The 11125-nt window shown below is 41.6% G+C and overlaps 1 protein-coding gene across 1 annotated transcript in view; it reads right to left on the bottom strand.

Moving 5' to 3' along the window:
* Window positions 1-9068, bottom strand: part of Kdm4c (lysine demethylase 4C) — a 184391-nt gene extending 175323 nt beyond the window's left edge. The window contains exon 1 of the mRNA XM_031377684.1: window positions 8894-9068. The gene's annotated coding sequence lies outside the window, so the exon portion shown is untranslated. The remainder of the gene's footprint in view (window positions 1-8893) is intronic.
* Window positions 9069-11125: the final 2057 nt, after the last annotated feature.

Raw genomic sequence — 11125 nt, 5'->3', positions numbered from 1 at the left:
AAAAAAAAAAAGTTATTCAGAAAACAGATTAGCCAAGCATGAAAACTACATCTATAATCTTGGTACTTGAGAGGAAGAGGCAAGAGGATTTTCACAAGTCAGAAGTCAGCATGGTCTACATACCAAACTCTGGGTGAGGCAGCTAGACTCCTACCTCAAAAACAAAAAGTAGGGCTGGTGAGATGGCTCAGCAGGTAAGAGCACCAACTGCTCTCTTCCCAAGGTGGTGGGTTCAAATCCCAGCAACCACATGGTGACTCACAACCACCCATAATGAAATCTGAATCCTTCTTCTGGTGTGTCTGAAGTACAGTGTACTCATTTATAATAATAATAAATTAATCTAAAAAAGAAAAGAAAAACAAAAAGCAAAACAATAAACAAATCTAATTTGCTTCAGTAGCAAGAAAAAATTACAGCAGAAAACTAAGAAAAATACAAACTATCTGTGTGAAACACATCAGCTATATGAAATGAAACATTTATTTTCTTTTTTTTTTAAGATTTTATTTATCTATTTTATGTATATGAGTACACTGTAGCTGTGGTTGCTGGGAATTGAACTCAGGACCTCTGGAAGAGCAGTCAGTGCTCTTAACTACAGAGCCATCTCTCCAGCCCCAAAACATTTATTTTCTTCTGGCCAAATTACAAAAGTCACCCTGGTATTTGTCTGAGCAGAGGCAGCAGCCACTAAGAAATTGGAAATGCAGCTAGCAATTCAACAGTGATTGAATTCCTAACTTTAGTTCCACAGACATTCAAAGGACAAAACAGTCCTGGCACTAACATAATGTCACATATAATAAGTAAATGGTATCACAATGCAAAAAAAGAAAAAAAAAGAAAAAAAAGGCAGCTTTCATCTTAAAGGGAATATGAAATAAGTTTCTAAGTTTATTCCGGAGCATTTTAAAATGACTGTGGTACAGAGAATACAGATTTAGATTACTCCAAACTCCATGTTCCAACATGGAAGCAGTTTTATGAGTTTTTGTTACAGAACTATGAGAACAGAACATGTGTTACAGAGCAAAGAGAATTATAAATCAAGGCAAGTTTAAAACACATTGAATATCACAGGGGCAGTTACAGCAAGACAGGGGAAGCTTTTCTCTAGGCTGTAGAAGGGTCTCTGGTGGCATTCTTAGCATTTGGTTGGTGAAAGCTGGTGGTCTAGTAGATTTCAAAAAGAAATGGTCTATTAGTCACAAGACTTGGCAGGAGAAATGAATGGCTATGGGGTGCAGAGGATGAAAACCAGCCCAAGATAAGGTAACTAACTACCTCCTGGGCCTGCAACATTCCAACCTCTCCAAAGTATTGAAATTCTAATCAGTCAGTCAAGCTCTGGAGACAAAGCTGCTTTTCGAGAGTTCTGACTTACAATAGTAACTACTAAGCAAATGCAGAGCCAACACAGAGGGTTCCGGCTTCAATGCAGGCAACAGAAGGTGGTTCAGAAAAATAAAATCCAGGAGATGCCTAAAGGGGAGAAATCTCTTAGGCTCTGTTCCTCAAGAGATAGCAAGAAGGCAGATATGACTGAAGACAAGACAGAGAAGGGTGAGGAGAAAAAGAGTAGAAGTTTAGAGTTTATCTGAGTATGCCAGCAAGTAATTTTGGACTTCTACCCTTAACATACCCAGTTCCTGAACTCAGTCATTTTTTTCACACCATTCAAAGAGGTAAGAGCACCCTAAGTACACCTCTTCTACGGAAACTGAAGCAAAAAAATAATCTTGCTCACATTTTGATTTCTTGTTGCTGTAAAGAAAGGAAAACAAGGAGGGGCAAAGGAGGAAAAGAGGGAGAGAGGAAGGAGGGAGTGGGAGGGGGGATGAAAGAGGGAAAGCACCAAGGAGGAGGTTTATCCAAACAAAATAGAAGCTTGTATACATAGTGTGCAGCGAGATCCAATTAGTATCTGGTATATTCTGAAAAAAAAAAATTCATGACAGAAATGAAAAGGGAACAAAAGTCAAGATCTCTAAACTGAGGATGTGCAATTGTACAATACTTGCCAGCTTGCATGCACTAGGATGGAGTTCAAACACAGCAGGGGGTAGGGGTGGCAAGGGGAGGGAGAGGGTAGCTCCAAATCCTCACTTGTGAGGCTGAGGCAGGAAGCACAGCTGGAGCTGTAGAGCAAAAACAGGCCTGAAAATAAAAGAAAGGGAGGGGCCCAAGTAGGGTGGGGCATGCCTATATCCCTGCACTGGGGAGACAGAGGCAGGAAAGTCACAAATTCAACATCAACCTGAGCTATGTAGAATTCGGAAGCAGTATGAATAATAGGACCCAGTCTTTGGAGAAAATAAAGAAAAAGAGCCCAGCCTGCCATTGCAGCTACTCTGGAGATTTAGACAAGGAAGGTCACTGTAACTTAAAAGTTGGGCTACACAGTAAGATAAGACCCCATCCTAGCCAGGCAGTGGCAGCACATGCCTTTAATCCCAGCACTTGGGAGGCAGAGGCAGGCAGAATTCTTGAGTTCAAGGCCAGAGTTAGTTCCAGGACAGAGTGAGTTAGTTCCAGGACAGCCAGGGCTATACAGAGAAACTCTTGTCTCAAAATCAAAAATAAAAAAGACCCCATTCTAAATTGCTTCCTTGTTGGAACATAGAATTTGAAGTAACATAAAACTGTGTTTCCAGGCCATGGTCACTCAAAATGTCCTTTTAAGATGAAAGCTGTGGGTTTTACAATGCCTGCATCCCATATCTAGTAAGTGCTTCTTAGCACATTGTACACATTACTGTTTTCTTTAAATGTATGTAGAATATACCACCAAGCAAAAACAGAGCAAATAATCAGTCCATTATTCAAAAACAATTTCCATACTCCAAAATATCAAATATATTAATAAACACATTCATCAGAAGAAGAGAAGTCTGGTTTACAGGCCAGACACGTGCAAAAGCACTAGACTCTAGCTGAGCTTTCAGAATGGTGGCTGGGGAGGTAAATTTAAATAAATAGTAAAGTACAAATCAGAAGGAGTAAGAACAAAGTATCACCCCCATTCTGAGAGCTAAGCAAACAGCTGAGAATAGTGGGAAATGATGGGCTGAACAAAGAAAGCCTCACAAACACAGGGAGAAATCCAGGCCAGTTCCCAAAATGAATAACTGCTGCAAGTGGAGCAAGGAGGATAACCTTCTTAAAGGGATTATTCTGACTGTGTGGGTGGATTACACCAACTCCCGTGGAATAGGAAGTATTCTCCGTGTATCACTAAATTCCAAGAGACAGAGAGGGAAGTGTGTAGGGGAGCTTTGGGAGTTGGGGGGTAGGGGATGAAAAGTAAAATGAGCTGTAAAATGTAAATGTAAATTGCAAAAGTAAAATGAAAAGTAAAGTCTGTCTCACTCTAATTAAACCTCACACCTGAAGCAAATTATGGATTACTTGTCAGCTCCCTGTCAAGACTCACTATTGCTGTTATCTTGTTTCATTTAACACTTATTTTCTAAATTTATATTTTAGGACTCACAACATTCTCTATAGTTATAAAGACAAAAATACACATTGCACATAGGTATAAGGCTTTTCTATCCCCAGAACTGCAAAAACAAAACAAAACAAAAAATGACAGTATACCATACCTCCCAAGAAATTTAGATGAGAATCAATAGGAATCAATAGGAATCAATAGAAAAAGGAATGGTGGCCCAAACCATTAATCCCTGAACTCTGGGGCAGAGGCAGGCAGATCTCTAGGAATTTCAAGCCAGTCTGCTATACACAGTGAGTTCCAGGCCAGCCAGAACTACAAAGTCAGACCCAGTTTCCCAAAAAATAAACAGCTGAATCTTGAGGTAGATTGATCCCCAGCTTCACGGGAAACATCCTCACTAAATGCTAGACTGGCTGTACCAGTTTGCACTCCCACCGTAATGAATAATCCTTTTCCCCACCACAGACCGCTGTCATTTATTTTATTGATCTTGGCTACTCTTGAGTTAAGATGAAATATCCAAATTTTAGTTTGCATTTCCCTGATGACTAAAGATATTGAACATTTAAGTGTTTCCACATTTCTTGGGTTGTTTTGTTTTTGTGGGTTTTTTTTTGATAAGTCTCTGCCTAGTTCTGCACCCCATTTTTAATTGGGTTGTTTCCTGGATCTTTAGTTTAGTATTCTAGATACTGTAGCCTGCCACTTTGTCCAAATTATGGTGCCCTTTTCCATATAAAAGCTTTTCAGTTTCATGAGGTCCCATCTATTAATTGTTGATCTTAGTGCCTTGTCCTATCAATGTTCTGTTCAGAAAATCCTTTCTGTGCCAGTGAGTTCAAGTCTATTCCTAATTCTTTTCTATCATATTCAGGGTATATGGTAGTACATTGAGGCCTTCGATCCATTTAGAGTTGAGTTTTGTACAGGAAAATAGACGTGTGGAATTATGTCTAGATCTTCAATTTTATTCCACTGAGCAACACAATTGTTTTTATAGCAATCCCATGCTGTTATTATTACTATAGCTCTGCAATACAACTTGAAATCAGGGATGGTGCTACCTCCTTGTGTACATATTCAAAGAACTCTACATCTTACTAAAGTAATACTTGTACATCCATGTTCATTACTTCTCTGTACATTATAGCCAGAAATTGGAAACATCCTAGGTGCTAATCAACTATTAGAACAGATTGTGAAAATGTGGTACATTTACACAATGGAACATTACTTGGTTGTTAATCAAAATGAAACTTGCAGGTAAATGGGAAAGAGCTAGAAACCATCATCCTGGGCAACCTAGACCCAAGACGACAAATACTGCATGTGGATGTTAGTTTTTACTCTTTATATATTTTTGTTTGTTTGTTTGTTTTTTGTTTTTTTGAGACAGGGTTTTTTTCTCTGTGTAGCCTTGGCTGTCCTGGAACTCACTCTGTAGACCAGGCTGGCCTCGAACTCAGAAATCCACTTGCCTCTGCCTCCCAAGTGCTGGGATTAAAGGTGTGTGCCACCACCGCCCTACTAGTTTTTCCTCTTTAGATATGTGAGCTATGATGTGACTAGCCACAGAAGTTTAAGTACCTAGTTGGGGGGAAAAGGAAGAGATATCCCAATAGAATATAGTTATGGAGAAATGAATGGAAAGACAAAATAGGAAGATCAAATGGAGGAAATGGAAGGACAGAGTAAAAGAGAAAATATGGGGAAGTACACTGAAGGCCCTTCAGAAAACCATATGGAAACCTACTACTTTACAAGTTCCTAAAATATATAATCTATGAAAGTAATCTAGATGGAATCATCACATACTGAGGGAGACACTACCACAACTAGAAACCTGACACAAAACCCCAGTGCTGGGAATGTTACATCTTTTTGAGTCATTGCCCAAATGGCTCCCATAGACATGTCTGCAAAATGTAATAAGCTATTGTTTCTTTGCCACAACTTGATGGTAAGGCCCTAATGCTGACTTATATCACCTGTTTATATCATCAAACAAGAAGAAATGGAGCTGGTACCCAAATAGAAACTTTTACAGTGCTGGAAGGTACTTTATACCATACCAGAGAAGAAAATTAATCATCAGTATCACCCAGCTACAAACCCTATAACCTACAGTGACCTGCCAGCAATGTAAAATGGAGTAAACAACCACTTTTTTATTGGACTTACCATGAGATAGAAACCATGACACCAATTAAGTGGCCATGCACTTGAAAAAACATCTCCTTCTGTTACTCTGCTAAAGGAACACTTCAATAAATGACTGCCGTTGGCATGTTGCTACCCAGAGATCAGTGCCTCACTCAGCATCACAGCATCACAGCAGCTGCTTCTTGCAGTAGACAGTAATTAAAACAGAGACCCACAACTGCAGAGCTCTAGAGAGACTTTGGAGCACTCGGTAATAAATGGGGTATCATCATCAAATTTCTCCAGTTCCAAATCTCAAAGATCTCTGCAGACCAAGAAGGTGGAAAGACTATAAGGCCATAAGCCATGGAGGACTCCAAAGAAAGAGGGCATCTTCCAGGCACAACAATAATGCACATATGAACTGTGGCAGCACAAAAAAAAAAAAAAAAAAAAAAAAAAAAAAAAAAAAAAAAAAAAGATGTGTACAGCTTCAAGCTAGCTGAGATCCCAGCTAAGAGGGATGAGTGGATGTGGAGTCCCACTCCCAACCAAGAAGCTATTTGTAATTGATACCACCTGGAAAAGTCAGTTCTCTCCAGAGCAGGCCCCTGGTGCCCAGAATTAGTTGACCAAGACAAAAAAGGCATTCTCATATTTTCTCTCTTTCCCCCCGCCCCCCCCCCTCTCTCTCCCTCTCACCCTCTGCCTGGGCCTGTGTCTGTGTATATATACACTTTTTGCTTTGTTTAATTGAGAAATTGATTTTTTTGTTAGTTTTGAGTTTTAGTCGGTTGAGTTCTGTGGGGAGCCTGAGAGAGAATATGAAGTATGTAAAGAGGTGGAGAGGTTCTGGGAGGAATTTGCGGAGGGAAAACAACAGGATCAAAATCTATTGATGAGCCGTGTGGTGGTGGCACATGCCTTTAATCCCAGCACTTGGGAGGCAGAGGCAGGCGGATCTCTGAGTTTGAGGCCAGCCTTGTCTACAGAGTGAATTCCAAGATAGCCAGGGCTACACAGAGAAACCATGTCTCGAAAAACCAAAAAAAAAAAAAAAAAAAAAAAAAAAAAAAAAAAAAAAAAAAAATCTATTCTTTGAAAAAAGTCAAGTATAAAAAAAACTGGTACTTACAGGACCATTAAATATTAACATACAATAAAAGAAGACAATTTTTTTTTTAGTCCATCAATTTAAACCCTCAGCCAGAACTACTGCTTCAAAAACAATTTTTAAAAGGGACCTACATTACATATTGAACTTAATGACAGTACACAATGTACTTGTTTTATCATTTAATATCTAATAAATAATAATAGGTATCAGGGGCAATGCGACAGAATGTGGGACTGAAAATATAGCTTGGTAAAGAGTTTGCTTACCATGCACCAAAGTCTTGAATTCAATCTCCAGGATTGAGTGAAACAATGGTAATCCCAACACTCAAGAAGTAAAGACAAAGATCATCAATCTACGTGGGCACAAGAGACAGTCTCAAGACAAAGAAAAGGAAAGAGAGCCAGGGAGTGGTGAAGCATGCCTTCAATCCCAGCACTAGTGAGGCAGAGGCAGGAGGATTTCTGAGTTCGAAGCCAGCCTGGTCTACAGAGTGAGTTCCAGGACAGCCTAGGCAATACAGAGAAACCCTGTCTCAAAAAAACAAACAAAAAACAAAAAAAGAAAATGAAAATAGAAAAAAATTAAAGAAAAAGAGAAGGAAAGAGAGTGAGGTGGGGGGAGGGGAAATTAAGTTTTTTAATACCATAAAGCAAGACTTAGCATTGAATTTTATTGTATTAACAATTTTGTGGAGAACTGTAAACATTATATGTAAACTCTAAACACTAAAATAGGAAGGAGGGCCTAAAATTATGTAACTAGGCAGTGCATTCCAAAACAAAGCATGATAGGTAACCAGGCCAGCAAGCTTTAAGAAAACATTAGTGTACATGCTCAATCGTAAAAGAACGAACTTTTTTCTTTCTTTTTTTTTTTTCAATCTTAGGGACTGAACTTAAGGTGTTCAGATACTAAACATTGGCCCTATCACTTGAACTATATTCCCAGCCCAGGAGGTGGGAACGGACCGTAAATTTTATTGAATAGCCAGTAGCATTGCACAAATATGACCACCAGGAATCCCAGCACTGGTGAGGCAGAGGCAGGTGAATTTCCTTGAGCTCCAGGACAACTACCATACAGAGTTTAGGTTGGGCAGGACTCAAAAACAACCAAAAAAAAAAAAAAAGATGCTTTTAAAGTCAATACCAAAAGTCTTAACCACACTTTTAAATTAGAATACTAGTAACTTTTCCGATAGAAACATTGAAGCTCCTACCCCCTCTCGCCCTTTTTAAACGCAAAACTCAAGTGAATGAAAAACAGCAAAGATGGGTGCTAACCTAAGCGTACCGAATCTATCAAAAGCTTTCTTCTCCCCGGCACCGAACTGCTTCAATTCTAACTTAAGTTTTCTAAACAGAGTTAGGTAAATCACCAAGTGTGAGTGTGACCGTACTGAGTCCAAGATTTAAAAAAAAAAAAAAAAAAAAAAGTTTGCTAAGTCTTCTCTGAGAGCACCTGACCAAAGTCAGTACGTGCGAGCTTGCTGGCACAGCTACACCGGCTGCTGCCTTCTGGGTCCACTAAAAAATCATCAGAACCGAGTCCAGCTGCTTTCACTGCTGAGCAGAGAACACCAATTTCCAGCCCGAACTAGACCGCCTGCCCTCATCGCGGCATTCCCACCGCACAACACGCCCTCTCTCCCTGGCAGTTCTCACGCCGCATCGAACTCGCATTTATTAAGCGCCCACTGTCTACCTCGCATCATGGCTCCCCCCCCCACCCTACCCCCCCCTCAGGAACAGCACAAAGAAATGGCCTCAAGACGGAGGAAAGAAAAACGAAAACATCATCTGCTAGGGCCAAGAACGAACCCGAGTGAGGGTCGGGCTACCCTGCTAGCTCGCGGATCCGGACACCCCGACCCGAGAGAGGCTCGGAGGGCGCACAGGCCCGGCCTTCCTAGAGTCGGCCGCAGAAGGCTTGGTCGGCGCCCCCGACCACACAGGCGTGGCAGTCCGGAGCAACACCACCTCCGATCCGCTCCCGGGAGACCGGCGAGCGAGCTCCCGAATCCGGACGGCCAGAATGGACTGTCAGGGCCGCCGCCTCCTCCCTCCCAGCTGACTGCCGTGCACCGCCGAGCGCCCAGGCCCGTGCCGCCCTGCGGAGAGCGTACCGAGGCCGCCACCCTTCCCGCTCCGTCCCGACCGAGAAGCGGTTACCTGCGCCGCTGGCGGAGGTCCAGACGCCACCCGAATGAAAGGGATGAAAGTGCGGCCTCCCCTGAGGGTTTTGGGAATCTTTGGAAGACTTGTTCCGCACTAGGTGACAGCTGTTCGCTGCGCACGCGCACGGGGCGCCGCCACAGGATCCCTCCGCCGCTCCCCCTCCCTCCCAGCTCCTAGGTGGGCGGGAGGCGGCTCGGGCGCGTGGGCGGAGCGGGCTGGCTCTTCCTGCGTTTGGCGCACGCGCCCCCACGTGACCTCTGGGCCGGGCGCTCTCTGGGTCACGTGGGTTTCTAAACTGCTTAAAGGTGCCCGGACTTCAAGCCGAGACTTCCGCCTCTTGCTTAGTCCGAGTTTGCTGCGGCGTGTTTCCTTTTGCGCTGGGGGACAGGCTGGCCTCTCGTCTTTCTCAGAGTGGAGGAAAACACTGACAAAGCAGAAACGGACGAGCAGGTGCACAGATCTTTGTCGGATCTTTTGTCACTCACTAGGTTCCCACAGGGCTGGACCTGAAATAAAATAGTACACAAACCCCCCTGCTGGGACTCGGGGCGAGTCTATGGCAACCTTCGGTGCAAGAATGGCTGGCTGGCTGATCTTTACCCCGGGTGGAGGTGGTCAGGAAGACCAGGCCCATGATGACATTGTCCCCTGCGGGTACACCAACCAATGGACTGCACCTCTGAGCCTACTTAACTTCAGTCGGAGATCCCAAGTGAGCACTGGGTTTCCAAATTGCTAGCAACCAGCCTGCCCTGGAGCAAAAAGGCCTAATTCTTAGACTAGAGAATTCTTGGCTAGGGAACTTGAATTGAGTTACCTTCCTACATGACTGTAAATCTGACTTCCAAGACCTCAAACTCTTACTGCCAGATAGCTGGCTAAACACTTAAGTGTTCTGCAAAGGCTAAACAGTCTTTACTGTCTCAGTTCCCAGCTGGGTCTTCTGTTGCATTTCCTCTAATGACTAAGACTGACCGGGTATATACAAAAGCGAGCACACAGGGCCATCATTTAATGTGTTGTTTTGTTACAAAACAGATTTCTGGAGGATGTGGTGGTGCATACCTATAGCACAGGACTTGAGAGATCAGAGGATTAGGAATTCAAGGTCATTCTCAGCACATAGTAGATTTGAGGTTAGCCTGGGCTACATGATATACTGTCTCAAAAACTGATCACTTTTTAAAAAAATATCTCCACACATCCATTTAAAACATACTTAAATGTGCTTATTTTTTATTAGATGAAGCATTGTAAGAACATGTGATATGGTTAATTAACTGAAAGATAATGAGATTTAACCATATTTCTTTGTTAAAAACACAATTAGGGTTTGGAAAAAAAAACAGTTCTAAACTTACCTAACTTATATAGTCAACTGATAATTTTTCAATGTGTGTATTATAGAGACTGCCAACCATCCTCCAAGGCAATTGAATATACTAAAACCATAGATATATATCTTGAAACTTAGGACATTTTGTGAACTACAAAAATTGGACATATATTAATTAAATAGTTGAAATAGTTCAATGAATAAGTACACTTATTATCTTTGTTAAGCAGAGATTAAAAAATATATCAAGGCCAGTGCAATCCCAGCACTTGGGAGCCAGAGGAAGGTAGATCTCTAAATTCAAAGCCAACTTGATTTGCAATGTAGATCAGTATGAGTTGCTGAAAGGTACACATGAGAAACCCTGTCTCAAAAGAAAAGGGAGAGGGGTGAGAAAGAAATATATCCACAGTTGGGTATATTAAATCAGTCTGAGAGAGTCAAATGTAAAATTTTAAAATGTAAAACTTATTTATATTGTACACACACACAACATATATATTGATGACATGAAAATAAAAGCAAATCTGCCTTGGAAACGAAGAAGACTAATGAGACTAATGAGTAAAAGTGTAATCTGGGAAGGTGTTCTTAAAACATAATACACTTATATGAAAATAGCTTTAGTCTACTCTGTATAACAGAAATAAAAGTCAACCTCAAAAGTGCCACATCTGCCCAACACACACACACACAAACACACAGAGGTTTGGTAGCATGCCTTGAATCCCAGCATTTGGGATGCAGAAACAGGTGGATCTCTTGAGATCAAGGCCAACCTAGCCTAGTCTACAGATCGAGTTCCAAGACAGCCAGAGGTACAAAGACAAACATTGTCTCAAAAACAAAACAAAAACCAGAAGTTTTTTCTTTTTTTCTTTTTCTTTTTT

The sequence above is a fragment of the Mastomys coucha genome, unplaced genomic scaffold (assembly GCF_008632895.1).
Source record: "Mastomys coucha isolate ucsf_1 unplaced genomic scaffold, UCSF_Mcou_1 pScaffold18, whole genome shotgun sequence".
Lineage (NCBI taxonomy): Eukaryota > Metazoa > Chordata > Mammalia > Rodentia > Muridae > Mastomys > Mastomys coucha.
The sequence above is the reverse complement of the archived record's forward strand: the minus strand, read 5'-3'. Positions and strand labels throughout refer to the sequence as shown.